Source organism: Nannospalax galili, unplaced genomic scaffold (genome assembly GCF_000622305.1).
Source record: "Nannospalax galili isolate Female #2095 unplaced genomic scaffold, S.galili_v1.0 scaffold680, whole genome shotgun sequence".
NCBI lineage: Eukaryota > Metazoa > Chordata > Mammalia > Rodentia > Spalacidae > Nannospalax > Nannospalax galili.
Window position 1 is genome coordinate 2,598,657 of NW_008348218.1, and position 14,655 is coordinate 2,613,311.

Here is a 14,655-nt window from a genome sequence, read left to right on the forward strand (position 1 = left end):
TTAATTTATCAACGTTTATTCTATTTATTTAAAATTCTATTTTTTGAGGCATGTTCTCTTCCATTTAACCATTTTCTTCATCTTGTCATATCCTAAACATATTCCACGAAGACAAAGAAGAGATCTTGGCTTTCAAAACAGAGAGCTAAATTACTTCCACACATATTCCCTCTCTGGGGTTTTACAGGAATGTTGATAACCCAATGCAAAGTAGATCTTCTTGCAGGGCTCTGTGCTTCCATTCCAATCCAATGTGACTTGCAATGTTGTTGTGAACATGCACAGCAGATGTCAGAGCACTGACAAACAGGCACCAGGGAGCAAAGAGTACTGCAGTAGTCAGAGATATATCTAGTGCCTGACACATAGTAGGCACTATATAACTTTTTATTACATTGGCTTTCTTGAATTCATACTATTTTGTGGGAGTTTAATCTGACTGTTAGGACTGCTTTCTCATTTGGAATCTACTTCTCTCACCATTATTGTGATCTCCATTTTTCTTTCCCTTCAGTGATGCCCACATATGGCTGGCTGTGATTCTTTCATATGAGTCTATACATTAGGCATGGAGTCTCAGAATGATGGGGAACCTGTCATGTTGGGAATGACATGGGGGGACCTTCTTTCTTCCAAACGAAAATGTTAGATAAAGAAATCTCTCTCTCTCTCTCCACACACACACACACACACACACACACACACACACACACACACAGGTTGACACGTTAGATGAAGACTTCCCTATGTACATTAGATAAAGAGAACTTTCCTACATGTATCAAAATGTGTATTTATGGAGGAACAAGCTGATCACTGGTAATAAAGCCCCTTCCTTTTCTTTCCCCAACTAATTTTAGCTATTCAAAAAGAGGGATGTAGAGCCTCCAAAGACATCTGCGTATCACTGGGGTTTTGAGATAAACGGCTGTGGAGCACACATTCAGCTGTGTTGTCCAATTTGTTTTTCAATTTGCACCAGATGCCATCACCAGGGTGGGGTTTGTATTTTCCCATCATGTGTTCCTGTCAGATTTCTGCTGCTGAGAGTCATTATTTCAAATTGTATCTTATCAGGCATGTACTTTTCTACTTAACCATTTTCTTCATTTTATCATATCCCAAACCTATCATTGACGATGTCAGCCACAAATCACGGTGTTGTTTCCCCCTCAGGAAAAGATCTAGATGAAGAAAGAGAGAACTGGGAAGAATATCAACCTGTGTTGAATTATTTTGGAGAGATAATTTTTCTTCTCTTTGTTCTAAAAAAATATTGACCCAGTTAGAAATGAAAAAGGCTATCGCATCTCAGGTGGGTGCATATGCATCGTTCACATACATACACTATGCACAGAGTACCTACTATGAGCTAGATATTTCTCTAGGCCCTGAGGCTGAAAAGTGAAATGAGCTCAGGGGACTTACATTCAGATTTGGACTATATGAAGTGTCATTCTAAACAAAATCCTACTTCCGGTGGGTTGTAGGGCGTAGGAGTGGGGACTGCCATTTCAGTGTGACAGTAACTTCCATTACTTGGTTATATTATAATATGATTATATTATAATAATTGTGGTGATTCTATCAGTTTCTCATTCCATATCACCACTGATTTTTTTAAAAAGTAACAACAGAAGACACACCAAGTTCAAACTCATTAGCTTAAACGATTTAACCTTTTAATTGAATCACAGTTGCTTTTTCCTTAACCTAACCACTTTTTGCAGATGACACTGCAAAAGGAGGAAACTTTTGCCTCATCATGAAAGAGCTATAGTTTAACATCCATGCTGAACAGTGACAGTGTTCTTCCATAAACAGTCCATGAATTGTTCTTTTGGTTATTTCATCCGTCACAGCCAATCATTACACAAACCATTAAACTTAATGGGTTTGCATCTGGCTCTGACTTTAGTGCCAGTTAAGCCTCTATTACCTATAGATACAGGCAATAGACTCTGGGGTGCATTTGCACTCTACAGTAGGTTTACTCAAAGATCACAGGTCCCTTCCCCTCAGTACCAAAGCAACTGCAGCTCAAGGAGACACAGCACTGCTTCCATCAAGGGGGATCCAAGCTGTCTTCCCAAATGTGGATGCTTCATCACTCAAGGTGAAAATGGTAGACTGACACAACTTGTCATAAATCTGTCCTACGTAGTAAACTCTGCCAAGCTGACACGTGTAACTGTGCTTCCTCTGATGTCACCTAATAATATAACTCACTGATCCAACAATGTTGACAGTGGAAGAAGAGAAAAACGAGCCAAAGAGAGCAATACGAAGAACGGGGATGACACAGAGGCCGTTTCTGCATGTCTGCATTTCAACTGGCAAAGCAGAATTTGGAGATGTATAAATATCACCATGGCCACTGTCTAGTCCAGGTTCTGTTTCCAGGTGTGCACAAAGCACGGTGCCGGAAGAGCTCTGCAAATAATTACTGGCTTCCAAAACAAAGGCCAAAACAGCCTGCTGCCTTCACATCCTCTTCATTTGCTGAGCAGTGAATAGAACAAGCAAAATGAGTAAAATCAGCTTTTTAAAGAACCACCTAACATGTCATTATTTGGCATGTGGCTCAGTGTTCATCTATAATGATTCTTCACAGTGTGATGCTCACTTCCAAGTATATATCTTGATAAATAGGGCATCAAAATCCATGCCTGAGGAAAGCTGAGTGGGGAAGAAAGCACTCCATTTCAGAACGAAGTTTCTATGACCATCTGTGATCATGTATGCCGAAAGGGCTGACCAAACACATCTGTGATCATGTATGTGGAAAGGGCTGACCAAACACATCTGTAATCATGTTTGCGGAAAGGGATGACCAAACACATCTGTGATCATGTATGCAGAAAGGGCTGACCAAACACATCTTCACTGTGTGAAAACCTCCTTTCAGATGTTCAAAGGCAATGAAGGAAGCTTCTCCTTTTAGTATCCTTCATAACAGATGATGTAAGCATTCAAACAAACATTTGGTCTTTGGTGGTGTACTCCATGCCAGCGATGATGCCACAGGCTGAAGTCAGAGGTCCACACTTCTGATGGCAGCACAGAGCTTATGCGGTAGCTGTGAGAGTCAACAATGGTCAAGTGGTCACAATACCTAAGTGTAAGCAAAACCACTGGACTCCCTTTAGATGCTTCCAGTGAAGTTAATTGCTCTTTCTCTGCCCTCCAATTCCTTTGCTCTTGTTTTATTGCTATTTACTTCTATCTCTGTTGTGATGTGAACTCTTTTTACATTTGTCTCATCATCTACAATCTACTGAAGAAAGAGACCACATCCTGTAGTTATGCTGCTCAACACTCACCCTTCCTTTGTCTCCACTGTAGAAAAACAAGTAGACCCATTTCATTGTATGTATGTGGGAAAGCAGTGTCAAATCTATTTCATTTTTTTCAGAGTCTCCACACATATTGGAGCTTAGAATTCAACACTGGCCTCTTTGGGACTTTTTCATCCAAAGATGGCACAGTGCTCCTCAGTACAAAGGCAACAGAATTTAATAATCCTCGAAAGGCAGAGCAGTTAGTCCAAAGATATAACCATCTACATGGGGAAGAAAACTATTTTTATTGAACCTAAGGAAGTAAAATTGGATCAGTGCTTGTTGATACACATAGTCAATCTTTGATAAGAGGAGAAAATAAAATTAAAGCAGTAGGTCTTTAATTGGCTTAATTCATCATCCTTACATTTGGAGTGTCTTTCCTAGCATGTATCTTTTAAAAAAAATCACATTGAGAATAAATGTTAGTTCTTAAAATGTTAAAAAGCAAAAAATGTATTTTTTATATTATAGTTTTGAAAAGTGTTAAACTTTAAAGCAATTTAGATCAATTTCTTCATTTCTCTCTTAGAGACTTTTTCTGTCCAGTAAAATGTAACTATCTGGGAAATACAGGTCTGGGGTAGCAGCTTTTGCTGGCTGGGAGAACTAGCAGGAAAGATGCACAGTCTAACATCAGGAGGCAGCTTGTTGACTGGTGTGCTTCATGAAGACAGCAAGACTCTGGGAGTTCCGAGATATCATTCCCTTGGCAGCAAGTCCTTCAGATTCAAAGATGGATATTAAAGACAGATAAAGTCAGCTTTTCTGCAGGTTGAGATTTTTTTTCCCCCCAAACAGAAATGATGAAGCTTGCAGTTTTCATGGCCCTTATGACTGGTGACATGATTACAGGTCAGATTGAAGAGAAAAAAGAAAAACTTGAGAAGCAACAGGTGACAACAGAATGCAGCAGAATGAATAAGAATAAGAGGTGAGGGGGAACGCAATGTGAAAAATAAGAATGAAGCGTTCGCACGATTGAACATGCGTACACACACTCTCATTCATGCGCACGCACACACATGCTGTGACAGCTGACATTGAAGCCACAGAGGCAGTTAAACAAGCTGGTAATAGAAACTCATAAATTCAGTGCTGTCCCCATTTCTCCTTTCTTCAGCCACCTAAAAACAGAAAGCTAGAGTTGTGAGTTTCAGAAATACTTCTTAGCATTAGTGTTCAGCATTGTGAGTGGCACAGCTGTCATGCCAGGCCCACGGGGTGAGAATCCTACCATGAGCTACATTCCAGGCGCATCATCTTGTCACCTTGGCTAATGATGCTTGCCTTCTTCTGGGCAGAGGGTGGAGTTAAAAAGGAGCAGTGGAAATGTAGTGTGATGGCGGTGGCCCACATTAATCCCAGCACGCAGAAGGCGAGGCAGGCAGACTTCTGTGAGAAAAGCCTGGTCTATGGCATGAGTTCCAGGCAGCTGGGGCTACAGGGAGACCCTGTTTCAAAAAAGGAAGAAAAAAAGAGCAGCTGCAGACTTCAATATTGTGAGGGCCAGGGCCCGATCCATAGTCAATTGAAGACTATAACCCCAATTCTTGAGAACAAAATACTAAGATCACACTTCTGGAGACTTCAGTAGTTTTGGTATAGGATGAAGAAATGAAGAAAGAAAAGTAAAGCAAAACTAAACCACGTTTGTTTTCGAGGCTTTTACTCAATTTCTTTATTTTGCTTCCTGTCGAAGATAAAAGTAGTTTTATAATGATAACACACTGATGCTGTAAGTGTTTTGTGTGGGTCTGATAGCTAAAGGAATTTACCCAATAACTGAAGAGCCAAAGTCTGCCTCTGCTTGCAAAGTCATTTACATACACATGATACTTTTGCCTGCAAACGCCTGCCATTCTTTAGCATGCAGTGTCCTTGAAAGCTGGAAGCTTAGCTCTGTTTCTGGTATCGGTGCAATTCCAGACACCATGAGGCTCCAAGGATGGGATATGCAGTATGTTCAAGGATCAAGAACAGGTTCTTGTCCCTTGTACCAAAAGCAAGAGCTGAGGATTACTCTGCCTGGTGCACCTCCCTCCTGTCTGTCTTCCCTAATTGCTGATCCATGGTAATCAGGGTGGATCCATTGGTCCTTCTAAGTCTATTTTCATTTGCTTTCCTCTTAGAGGAAATTAATTTTACCTTTACTCGTAGGACAGGCATTGCCTCACAGTGCTCTTATTTGAGCTATGCCACATTTGAAAATTAGAAAGAAGAATGAGGAGCCACCATGGAAGAAGTCAGAGGTGTAGTTTGAACATCTTGAATTCCTTCTTACCCCACAATGGGAGTCAAGTTTAATGCCCATATAATAAAGATTTTACCCAGCAGGTGGGAGTAATTACACACAGCTCATATTTCTGAATAGCAATTTTCCTTCAAATTTATAATCAACAACAATTTAGTAGTTGACATGACACATTTCTGAACTCAAAATTTGCTAATCTTTTCACCAACTCTTAAGGGAAATATGGTCACTCATAACCCAAGTGCTTGGATTTACATAATAAGCTCTGCTGAAGGTGGGAAGGTCAGGTGACTCTCCCCCGGATACAAACACATCTCAGCTACGCTACCAATTCTTGTCTTATTTTTCTTTAATTTTATATAAGTGGAGTGATTTGGGTTTTAGAATATTTTCATTCTTAGTTTTTAATTTGAAGATACAATGATTTGTGCCACAGGCTCGAGTTTTACTACAATGTCATGCCTTATTGGAGCCAAATTTATATTTGGGCTTATGAAATATCAACATAATTGAACTGAAAGGTGAAACAGTTTTATAAACTTTCAAACCCAAGGTGACTCATCTAACTGTTCCCTTGGTCCAAATTTTTGGCAACTTTCAGACATACATTAGGCCGCTAACATTCCAGGGTGATGGATAAAGTATTTTCTGGGATCCAATACTTCTAAAATAGCATTTCAGGACATATGTATATAGTTTACTGAGATGAGTCTTGCAGTGACCAGTTCAATTTATGTTTTCTCCTTTACTTCACTATATAAAATAAAGGCAGAATTGATACGTATAGATTTTGCTTTCATAAATTTGTGTGAAATGTAATGAATAGAGAATTACTTTTATCTTTTCTGGCACATCTTTTGAACCAGTCTTCTCACAGAGGTGACAAGATGATTACCAACGTGTTTTGTGTTTCAAACATCAGAGCTGGCCTGTACTTCCCAATTTCTCTGAATTCAGGTGGGGACCATGTGATTAATTCTTGCCAGGGGAACGTGAGCAGATGGTGCCTGACATTTCTAAACCAAGGCAGTTACGAACATGTAGGGAACGAGGTGTATGCTTGTCCTTTGCCCAACCTCATTCTCCCCACAGTCTACATGCTGTGCAGGATGGAAAGACTCTTGAAGCCATGTGTTGAAGAGTCATCTTTCTTTATAATAATAGCATAGAGGGAGATGAGTTCTGGAGTCACCTCATAGAACAGCCCAGTCAAGAACAATCTGGAACTAGGAAGATTCAAGTTATGGCTGTAAGAAAACCACTTAGATTTAACTAGGGAGTTGTTGCAGTAGCTCCCATGCTTTGACTCAATGTGGAGTGTCTAGTGTATGTACAACCAGCACATTTTTATTTGGATATAATGCCCGCTCCCGGGGGTAGAACACATATCTGGTACTTTAGACCCAGCCAATCTCCTGTGGCAGGGGGAATATGGGCCCCAGTGGGAAGTCACTGCAGTTTCTTTGTTAGATGGAAATGATACACCTGCTGACTAAGCATTTGTGTTTACACCCATAGGTTAAGTTATTATAGCAGTCACAGTTTGGATGTTCTTGCTTCTTGCTGTGTGTGTTTTTATACTGTATGGAATCTCACTGAAACTGGCCAACAGTTCATGGAAAACAGATGATGCAAAGATTCAAAAGTTCAGTGCTTTGCTGCCATGGGAGGAAGGTCACCCCACACCTACGCCCCCCTCCAAGGCTCAGGGACTTTCTCAGAAGAGGTCGATGGAAAGAATGTAAGAGCTGGAGGTTAGGGGGGGTGTTAACTGGAAATGTCCTCCAACCACTATGCTGGCAAGCTATAGTCACACCTTCCCAGGCTCATCAAGGAGTTGAGGGAGGATTCAGTTACTCCTCCAGCCCAATCAGTTGACCTTAGCTGCATGTGGGGGCGGGGTACAAAGGATGCATAAACTGAGAACACCAAGAGGCACCTCTCTCATCATTTTGTGTGGCTATCGGGAGGTCACAGGATATGTATTTGAGTGTGGACTTTACGGCACAGCTGACATCCACACTTCTGTAAATAAACCCCTACCCTATGGTCTGTTAAAAAATAATAAGTAAAATATTTTAAAAACATGGTAGAGTGATTGTTTTCAAGTTTGCATGTACCAGCACAACAGCAAAATGTTGACATAAAGAGTAAATGTGTTATGTTCTAAAGTCCAAAAATGTCAAAAGTATTTGGGAGCTCTCTTCTAATCCCTAATAGATCTTAGGGTTACCTCTTCAGAGGGGGAAATGTTAAAGTAGCAAAAGACTCCATAAAAAGAAAAAGAAAGAGTACATGAACTTGTTCAGGAAAAAGTGATGGGGAGATATGAGAAGAGCTGGAAGGGAGGGAGTGGGTGTGGGTTTGATCAAAACACCTTATATGCATGTATGAAATTCTCAATAAAATTTTTTTAAAAGTTAAAATAAAGAGCAAAAGTGTTATGTGGCAAACTATTCATAAAGCAGTAGATGATTAATTTTCATTCAGTGTGGCCATGCTGTCACCTGCCCTACTTAATTGTATAATTTTAGGTTTATGAGAGGCTTTCCCCCCCATTTTTATTAAGTTTTTGAATGTTTCATATCACACATATTTTTTGCATGTTGTTGAGACAGGATCTACCTACAGTCCCAGCTGGCCTGGAACTCACTCTGTAGACCAGGTTGGCCTCAATCTCATAGACATCTTCCTGCATCTGCCTCCTAAGTGTTGGGATTAAAGGCATGCACCATCATGCCTGGCCTATATAATAGATTTTAAGCAAATTTAGACACCTTCCTCTCTCCCTCCCACCCCCAACCTCCCCCACAAGATTTCAGGTATTCTGTTATATATGTCAAGTCCTACCAGGTCAAGCATGTGTATTCAGATGTCCCACAGTCCAAGTTCATTCACTGGAGTCTAGTCAGCCTATCTAGAGTCACTCCCATACAGAAGATCTACTCTCCCTCACCCTACAGTAATCGAGTTGCCAATGGGTCCTCAGCTAAGGTTGGGCCTGCTGCTCATTTTCCCTATTCTATGCTAGGGTTTTGTCTGATTGAGTCAGCATGGGTCTTGAGTATACTGCCACTATTGTTGCAAATTCATGAGCAATTTCTCTGAGGCCTGAAAGCCTCTAATTCCTTATGTTCATCACCAACCCTGGCTCTTACTATCTTTCTACTCCCTCTTCCACATTGGTCCCTGAGCCATGGAGAGAATACTAATACATCCTTCAACTCTCAACAACGGAGCTTCCTCATACAATAGAATGTGATGAACACAGAAGGCCACAACTGGCTAAGTTTTGGAGAATAAGAGACTTGTAAACTGTGTGTCCCTTGATAGGACTCCTATGAGAAACTCTTTTAGTTTACACATAAGGGTAGGTTCTTATCCCATTTAGGCACCACTGCTGTTTATACTACAGTTCCTTCTCTACCCTTACTTAACAGATTCAGTCTTATTTATGCATTCTGAATTTGAGATACTAACTCATGTTATCAATTTGAAGTCTTGTCAGCTACTATTACAAATAAAATAATACTTTGAATCCTTTTTAATGAAATAATGCTTGATGAAGGAATACAGGGCAGAGCTAGGTTAGAATTTGGAGCTCTGGAAACTTTTACCAGGTGGGTAATGAAATAATATATACTTACTCTCTTATGTTTTCCTTTTATTTGGGGAGTAGGGTCTTAAAATCCAAGATTTGGAATAGCAACTTCTCTGTGACTATGCTTTAAAACATCAGTATATTCTCACCAGTGATGTGTAGATTTAAATAGCTTTGATTGTATTTTAGCCCTTAGCACTGTCACCTGCGGCCACTGATGCATCCATCCACACAGTGTGCATTACTCTACACAGAATCAATTTTTTAAAAATTATTATTTTATGTGTATGAGTGTATTGCTTGCATGTAGGTAAGTGCACTCATGTCGTGAAAGGCCCACGGAAGTCAGAAGAGGCTGTCAGATCCCCTGTAACTGGAGTTATAGACAATTGTTAGCTGCCATTTGGGTGCTGGGATTCGAACCCGGGTCTTCTGCAAGAACAGTCAGTGTTCTTAACCGCTGAGTCATCTCTCCAGCCCCTCACAGAATCAATTCTTAAGGTGGATCAGGGATAGTGTTGGGTCACAGACAATAATTGTAGATAATGGCACTTATTCAAGTTAATAAGAAGACAGTAGATTTCTTTCTTTTTGAAACCTTGCCTACAAGAATGTGGAAATCACCCAACTGAGAGGAGATAAGAATTTATCTGGCTGTTCTAATATTTGTAAATGGAAGTCACCTGTAAAATTCAATAAACAAGTCTTCTCTGTTTTGATCTGGTTTTATTTATTTTAGTAATAGGGGCACAAGAAAGTTAATTACAGACAGCTATTTGGCAACATTAAATCTCTTGTTCAGAACTGGGCATAGTGACATACTCCTTTCAGTCTAGCATTCAGGAGTCAGAGGCAGTGGATTTCTGTGAGTTGAAGGCCAGCCTAGCATACACAGAGAGTTCTAGGCCAGCCAGGGCTACACAGTGAGATGCTGTCTCAAAATAACAGTAACAAACCTCTTGCTCATTATGGGGTTTCCGTAAAGATTGTATCACTAGTGCTGGCCCACTGCATCCTAACATTTGATATTGGGGCATGTGGCGGGGAGGTGCTGGTATCTGTGTCTCTCTGCGTGTGTATGTACAGTGAACTTACATAGTTTAACTTATTTCACTTAACGATTAAGGCCATAGCATCTACCATCAAATTCCAGCCCCACAATAACTCCTGATATGAGTGAGTGAGCTCCTCAGCATCACTGCCTCATCTTCCTCATCCAAAGAATGAACATAACTCACAACTGAGCTCCTGAGAATGGATCAGGCATATCTCAGGGGAATCCCTTGTGAAGTTCCTAGTCACACAGCAGATACTCATCAGACATCGGCTCTTTCTGTTACCCTTCTGCCTGCAGACTTGAGCAATCTTCCTTTATTCTTGAGCCTTAAATGAATCCAATAGGTCCACTGAGGTGAGCAGGACCTTCAGAGAAGAAGCTGAGGGTGTCTGTGTGCTGCTCCCAGATTTGAGTCTCAGGACACCCTTCTTTACCCCATTGTTTCTCAACATTTGGTCTCTGTGGGATGTGTCAAGGTGGAAGAAACACTTCCTGCCTTCCCAGACTTAAAGATTTATTAATCCTAAGATTCTTCTTAGGGCACTTATTCTCAATAAGACAGCAGAGAAAATGAATTCTGCTTAGAATATCCAATGTGTTATCCAAATTTGCAGGCCTTCTATTATCACGTTCCTTTTTGACACAGTATAAAGAACTTTATCTCTAAAAAGACATCTCAGCGTTATCAGCAAAAAGAATGAGTCTTTCTATAAGAAAGAGTATATTTTAAAATGAAATGGAGATCTTTTTTAAAGGTTAAAAACTCATTCAATTTTATGTCTTACAGGGTTTATACTGAGTTCAATATTGTATAACTGTATTAATTCAATAGTGAACCTAAAAATTTTATAGCCACTTTTGAAAGAGATGTATCTTTGCTCTGGAAACTGTTATTGAGTATGTTAAAGCTGTAAAAAATACTTCTTCTAAAAAAAATAAAAATATATAATAATAAAAAGACATTATTTGAATCATAGTTATAGAATAAGGAAATTCATTCTGTTATGACTGCTGGAGGTATTGTAATAATAAGATTGTTTACAGCAACCATTATAATTATGTAAGACTGTTGTAAAGAACATTATGTAATGTATTCATTTATTCCGATTATCATGTATATTCTGTATCTTTACCAAATGGATGTTTCTTTATTTTAAAAATACTGGGTCTAATTTAGAAGAAAATTCCATTTCTAGTGGCTGCAGAATGTATTAACCCATCGATGGACTTTAGGAAGTAAACGTCAACATCTCTACATAACCTTGGCTAAGTTGATGGCTTTGCTGCTGCTAAAGACAATACTTATTAGGGGATGACCCATTAGTGCTTCAACCATTTGGTCAACCAAAACGTTGTTTTCAAGGAATGCTTTCGTGTATGTCAAGGCTCATCACATATGCTTGATGCAGATGAGTTGACAGTGGCTCCCTGGAGCACACTGCACAGCACTGACTCTGCCACAGTCTGAGATGGAGGAATGGCATTGGTACCTGAATACCATCCTTTATATTGGATGAACTTAACAACCAACATGGGTGTGACAGAGCGGCCTTGGAATGGGGTCCAATCACAGTCCCCTAATTTCACTTTCTCCCCATCTTCCAATCTTATCTCCCAATTCCACCGAGAAGGTCCATCTCCTACATCTCTGTGAAGCCCGTTACATCAGGAATAATTGTAACATCCATTTGCTTACATCCAGGAAAGGGAGAAGGAGTAGAGAGGGCTGAGCTCTTAACACTTACTTCCTCTGATGTTCAATTTAGCATATTGTACATGTATGTTTTGTTCTAGTTTCTCCTGGCTCAAGGATTCTATTTTATTTAGGGAAACATGTTTATTTCTGCCCGTGGGCTTATAATAAGCATTTTAAAGTGACTGATGCCTTGTGACATAGTTGAAGTGAAGCATGTACTGAACTGAGCAATCAGGAGAAGAAAAATACAACTAGAGTTTGTTTGACTAAATTTCCATTGAGAAGCCACAGTGCTTTCTGATTTCTTTTTTTTTTTTTTTCTTCTTTTAGTCTCTCATTCTTGTTAGGAAATACATGATACCCCAAAATAAATAGGGTTTAAAAGCACCCTGCATTTATACCAGAAGAAAGCCCAGAGAAGCTCTAAACGAATAACTTAATGAGATCCTCAGTTGGAAGTTAGGGAAATCCAACAGTGTCTGTGGGCTTCAGAAGAGGAATCAGCTACTATCAGCTGCAACCAGGCAGGAAGGGGACAGGGAAAGGAATGCATAGGAATCCCAATTCATCCCACAAACCATGCCAGGGATTGTAGACAAGCTATTTGAAGCAGGAAGTTCTGCTGATGAGATTCTGTCTGTGCCCTGACAGAGCAGCAAAGCCAGATGGAGAATGTAGAGGAGTGAAGGAGGGAGGGCAACCAGGCCTTCCTCTCTACATAGCCAAAGGAAAGACTTGTAGACGAAAGGTTGGGAAAGGGCAGTGAGTCAATGGGCAGGGACCGCCTGCTGTAAGTCTCTAAGAATCCCAGGTTTTATTATAAGATCAAAGAAAGCCAGTAGGGTGGTTTAGGCAGTAGAGTGACACAGCCCAATATGGCATCTGAAACAACCTTTTGAACACCATGTGGAGTTCAACAGTTTGGGTTGAGGATGAAGGTAGCTTGGACTAAGATACAATGAGAGAGAGAGAAGAGAGAAGCAGACAGCCCCCAAAGACAGCAGGAAAGTAGTACATAGATGATTAGTGAAACATTGTGATGTAAAAGCAAAAAATTAAACAAAAATAAAATAATTGTATCTTGCACTAGTAGAACAGGTGAAGATCCAGGTACCGAACTAGGAGATAGCATAAGACCAGACAGAGAGTAGGAAACACAGCCCCATACAGACCTCAGTACCACAGTCATCTGAGTCGTACAAATGTACATCCAATATATGAGGGTTAAGAATATCGCACAGTGTTAGAACACTGAGATAGCGTAACCTGGCATAGTCTACCTGGGTTCAATCCCTAGCACCACACACACAAAGAAGACATGAAAGAAGGAATGTGGAATGAGGGTTAGCACAGTGTTCTATAACAGCCCTTGCCGGGGCATTGCCTAGTCGTATCAGTCTAGCTTTAGAGTCTAATTAAATATCTACAGATGCAAAAATTCAATATGATTTCTAAAAGCTGCCAATTTGATGTAAAATCATTTAGTATCTGGATGCCAAGGAAATAAGAGGATGTGTTTCTCCCTTTGCATTTGGAAAAATGGAGATTTATGATGTTATTATCTTGGCCAAAGTTCTGTTCTCTGAGTCAGCAGGAAAGTGAATAGAAGAACAAAAAAGTTTCAAAGAGCTTTCAGACAATTTAGACATCATTTGACCTAGCCCCGTTGTGGATCAAGAGGAGGCATTCCTGTCCCAAGGCTGACAGGTAGTTATGAACAGATCTGTGACTAGTCTTGCCTCCTAGTCCTGCTTAAGTTTTTTCACTTTGTACGTTTACTGGATTTCAAGCTAAAGTTCTATTGCTCAATGATTTGGCCTTTCCCGGTAGCCAAAAGACCCCGTTCTGGAAGCAGTGCATGGAAGAGAGCACTACGGGGCCCAAGCATGTTAGGTGAAATGCAAACTCATGTGAATTTTGGCAAGTTGACATACAGCACATATGAAAACAATTACAACATTTCCCTGCCATCTGTTTATCCACAAAATGTGATAGTTGTGAATAATTACGTTCTTGCTCTATGAAACTATGGTTCTATGTACCAGTGCTCCAATATTCAAGTATACTTGCAGGACTTGGGAAAATAGACCCCTTTTTTCATTGTTTGGAATATGTTTCCTGATGAAAGGGGATATGTGCTGGTTTTTATCATGGAACATATTTTCATGTTTAAACTGCAGAGAAAGTGAGAGGAAAGCATAAAACAGGACACATCTGTATTTTAAACTGGCAGAGCAAGTGGAATTTGATGTGACTTCAACATTTCTCACTGCCTTGTATTAACAGATGGCTAGAATTCAAACACGCTTTACATAAGAAGATGGGTGGAAACTGGCAAGGAGGCTTTTCAGTGGAAGGAATGGGGTTAGAAGAGGTAAGGAAAAAGGAGGGAGAGAAAGGGGAAGAAAGGGAAGGGAGAGAGGGAGGGAGGAAGCAAGTGAGATGAAGGAAGTGAAGAAGGGACAAAGGACATAGAAAGGAGAGGAAGAAGAGGAGAAAGGAAAGAGTGGGGGGAAGTAAAGAAGGAATACAGAAAGGGATGGTAGGAGAGGAGGAGGAAGGTGGGAGGCATTTGAATGCTACTAAGCTCTGCCAACATCATGTCTCAAGAAATAGAAGGTGAGAAAGAGAAGGAGCTGAGAGAGGAGTAGGAGAAAGGGAGGGAAATTGTAGAATGCCTTTGGCCTTCCTCAGTATGACACAGCT